The 4,571-nt window shown below is 36.0% G+C and overlaps 1 non-coding gene across 1 annotated transcript; it reads left to right on the top strand.

Annotated features, from left to right (window-relative positions):
• The first annotated feature begins 935 nt into the window (after positions 1-935).
• LOC133792845 (small nucleolar RNA R71) lies at positions 936-1,039 on the top strand. Its single transcript, XR_009874316.1, has one exon. It is a non-coding gene; the product is annotated as a small nucleolar RNA R71 (small nucleolar RNA).
• The last annotated feature ends 3,532 nt before the right edge of the window (positions 1,040-4,571 follow it).

Here is a 4,571-nt window from a genome sequence, read left to right as displayed (position 1 = left end):
TTCTTCTGAAATCGTTGAGGGTATGGAATGGGAGGTTGATACATTGGAAGGCTATCTTTCTCCTTTTCATTCTTGTCACTTCCACTCTGCTTCTTGGCTTTCTCTTCTTTGTCTACCTCTCGTACCACTGGCTCAACTTTCTCCTTTGAACTAGCTTGAACATCACCCTCTTTAAGCACCTTACCACTTCTCAAAGAAACTGCTTGGCATGATTCCTTTGGATTTACCACAGTGTCACTAGGAAAACTTCCCTTCTGATTAGAATTCACCGCATTAGCTAATTGGCCCACTTGAGTCTCAATTTTCTTCATTGAAGCACCCATGTTAGTCATATGGGTTTCTATATTGTCGAGTCTTGCTTCATTTTTTCCGAACCTCTTGTTAGACTCCATAATAAAAGTGCCCAAAATGTCTTCCAACGACTGCTTTTTCTCTTGTTGCGGTTGAGAATTGAATCCCGGAGGTGGTTGCAGCACATTTTTATTATTGGCATAAGAGAAATTTTCATGGTTGCGTAATCCTGGATGATAATAATTAGGCATGTTGTTGCTTCTGAAATTATTGGGGAAGGAGCGGTTTGCCATAAACTGGCTTGTTCTGGACTCATTTCTTGCCCCTGCATTGCAGCAGCCGCTGCTACACTCTCCATAACCGTTGGATTATTTTGCGCTGATAGAGCAGCCATTTGGGTTTGTAGAGCAGCAATTTGGGCATTCAAGGCTGTCATTTGATCAACTTCATACAACCCAGCAACTTTCCTTGGGCCTGACCTCTCATTAGGCCACTGATAACTGTTGGTGGCCATTTCCTCCATCAAAGTGAAGGCTTCATCCGCTGTCTTGGCTAATAGAGCACCCCCTGCAGCAGCATCAACTATTGTTCGTGTTGGAGCGTTCAACCCTTGATAAAAAATCTGAACTTGCATCCAATTTTGATAACCATGTTGTGGGCAACGTCGTAATAATTCCTTAAACCTCTCCCAAGCCTCATAGAATGGTTCTTGATCTAACTGTCGAAATTGTCCAATATCGCTGCGTAACTGGGCTGACTTGGAAGGAGGGAAAAACTTAATCAGAAACTTTCTTGCCATCTCATCCCATGTCGTAATTGTTCCAGGCTGCAAAGATTGCAACCAACTCCTAGCTCTTTCCCTCAAGGAGAAAGGGAAGAGACGCAATCTGATGGCGTCATCAGTAACGCCATTCATCTTCACTGTGGCACATACCTCCAGAAATATGGCCAAGTGAATGTTAGGGTCTTCAGTAGCTAGACCCCCAAACTGATTTTGCTGCACCATGTTAATTAGTGCAGGTTTCAATTCAAAGTTGTTGGCAGCAATGGCTGGATTTGCTATTCCAGTGAGATTTTCATTCACAACAGGCATGCAGAAGTCACGCACTGCCCGCTGCGCTGGATTAAGAGGAGCCCCAGCAGCTGCTGGTTGATTGTTATTATTGCCATTGCCACCGTTGTTGTTCACCCCGTTGTTGTCCATATTAAGCTCTTCAGTCCTTTTCTTAGATCTCAACTGACGGAGTGTGTGCTCAATTTCAGGATTCAGAGGCTCAACAGGTGTAGAACTCCTAGTCCTTCGCATATACTGAGAACACAAGAACAATCTATAACGTTAGTAACAAAATAAAAAATAATCTAATTTAAAATCAAGACTTAAAGTTTCAATATTAGTAAAATTAATTTTAATCCCTGGCAACGGCGCTAAAAACTTGATACAGAAATTTTCTACCGCAAGTGTACGGTGTATTGCAATATAGTTTTAAATTAAAAGATGTCGAACCCACAGGGATTAAATATTAAATTCACTAATTACTACTACTGTTAAGTCTATAATTTTAATTAGAAAAGCCAATAAATAAATTAACAATTAACTAAAGAATATGAAATAACAAAATAACCAATTCAAATGCTCTTGGAAAGTGATTAAATAAGAGATAAATGTACTAGAGTAATGATTTCACTATTCAATTATGAACATAGTTTCTTTATTATTCTAATCAATTCTCCTCATTTGTAATTTCTAGAATTATAATATAATGCATTTATCTTTCTCAAGCATATATGCAATTAATCTCAATTAATCAATATGATATCTCTATTCGCTATTAATTAATCAAGACGTCATTAAGCAATAGTTATTCTAAACCAAATTCATAGAGTTCAAGGAATCTCTCAATCTCACAATCACTCTATGTCAAATCTTCTTATGTCCAATCTATGTTTATCTTTCTCAAGCATAAACCCTAGATTTCAATTCACAATAATGATGGCCAAACATTAATATGATAAAATTAAATCAAGAAGATATGAACAAACTAGAAGAATTTCATAGAAATAATAATAGAAACCACAATTCAATAATCACAATAGATTCATCTAATACTCTAGCACAAAAAGAGTTTAGTTCTCCATTATAAACATAAACATAATAACAATGTATTTGTTCATAATTAAAAAACTAAAATGAAAGGAAGAAGAAATAAACTAGATGTAATGGTGATGATCTTGATGATGTCTAGCCTCCTCTTCTTCTCCGAGCCTCTAATCTCTGTCTAATCTCCTCCAAAAACCGTGCTTAGACCCTAATTAAACTTTTCCTTATATATCCCTTGCAAAAAGCCCTCTTTTTCCCTTCAAAAATCTCAATTTACGATTTCCGTACGACTCCCGGCGCTGCAGCCCCATAAACAGGCGCTGCTGCGCTTCAAATGTGCCAAAAACAAGCCTCTGTTTCAGTCAGGCGCTGCAGCCCTAATTCAGCCCAGAAATAGCGATGCAGCCCCTGAATATGGGGCTGCGGCCCTAATTCACGAATTTTGCATTTTTCTTCGTTTCACTCTCGTTTTGTACCAATTTCTCGCCACTTTTCCTTGGACCCTACACAAACAAAACACAAGCATAAAACCAAACAAAAACACCCTAAACACCTACAAATTAGATATAAAATGACACTAATAAGTGAATCTAAAATTCACTTATCAAATACATAGAAATCATAACTAAAAGACTAAAAAAAAAACTTCATCCTCTAATCGAACGCTCAGTCCATCGATTCCACCCTGCCTCAATACACATCCCCAAGCTGCCAAGAATCTTTCCGCCGCCATAACTATTTTCCTGCACATATAAAACATAAAGGAATGTGCCTAATGCCCAGCAAGGAAAATCTAACACATAATTCATATACATAAAATTCATAGCGTAGCATATAATAAAACATATCATAAACATATGTCACACATACTATAATGGCCATTATTACTTGGGGTCCCATAACTAAACAAGTCATATGCCCATTAGATTTGTGGGGCTTGCTAGCTAAGCAAGTCATATGCCCATAAATTTATTGGGGCTTGTTAGTGTACAGGTCATATGCCCAAGTCTACAAACATACATAACATACAAATCATAAGTTAACATAACACATAAATCATAAGATAACATATGGCATAACACATAATATCCTATCCTATTTTCCTTACCAATATACCGGGATGATGAGAACAAAGTCGGGATTTTGGAACACTCCTAAAAACCATAATATAGAGGTGAGTATTCTAAAAGAAATCGATGAATGAACTAAAAACCACCGAGAATATTCTTACCGACAAGAAACCTCAAGTTCGAAGAACTTAGATGCCTAACCAAGAATAGAGAAGACTGAGTTAGGACTATAAAACTAATGAAACAATACTGAAAGGAACTAAGAATAGGAATACCTTTGAAATTGCTATGATCGAACTACACCTCGAAACCGAAATACACACTATGAACCTTACTTCCCAAGTGTTTATTAAGCTTATAATGATTAAGCTTGATTAAGCTTATAACCCCAATCCAAGTGTTTATCACTCTATAGTCTCACTAGCACATGGAAGGCTCTGATCAATGCTTGAAGAATGAATGAAAAGGCTTGGTGCTAGGTCCTATTTATAGAGTTCTAGGAATAAAAATCTTCTTTTTGGCTTTGAATAAAAATAATAAATTTAATTGAAAATATTTGAATATCCTTCAGCCAAAGGCTTAGGAATTGGTCAAATTTTTCAGAGAGAGAGAGAGTTTTAAGGAGTCAAAGCTTGATTTTTAAAACAAAAATAATAAAAACAAATAGAATCCTAACTTCGAACTTCCTAAATCTCGTAACTCTAAACTCACCTGCAGTAAAATCAACATAACTAGAGCTTTAGAACTCCTATTTAGATTCTATTTATACCTTTAGAAATCTAATTCAATTATCTACAACTTTTTAGCAATACTATTTTTCAAAATTCATAACATAACTGGGTCAAAAACAGGTCGGAAGTTACAGTACCCTAAAGTTACGAAAAATCTATTTAATTATCTAACCTAATCCACAAATAAATAAAATTATGAAAAATGTCATGCTCCTAACAGATTCTGGTGAAGACTAAGTCTTATATTTCCCTTATTTTATCATTAAAATAATAATTTCTTAATAATCATGCATATGATAAATGACATAATCCTATTGGCTCTATCTAAACCTTAGGAATAACCATGCTCATGACAAGTGTCATATTCTTATTAGCTCTATC

The sequence above is a fragment of the Humulus lupulus genome, chromosome 7 (assembly GCF_963169125.1).
Source record: "Humulus lupulus chromosome 7, drHumLupu1.1, whole genome shotgun sequence".
Taxonomy (NCBI): domain Eukaryota; kingdom Viridiplantae; phylum Streptophyta; class Magnoliopsida; order Rosales; family Cannabaceae; genus Humulus; species Humulus lupulus.
The sequence above is the reverse complement of the archived record's forward strand: the minus strand, read 5'-3'. Positions and strand labels throughout refer to the sequence as shown.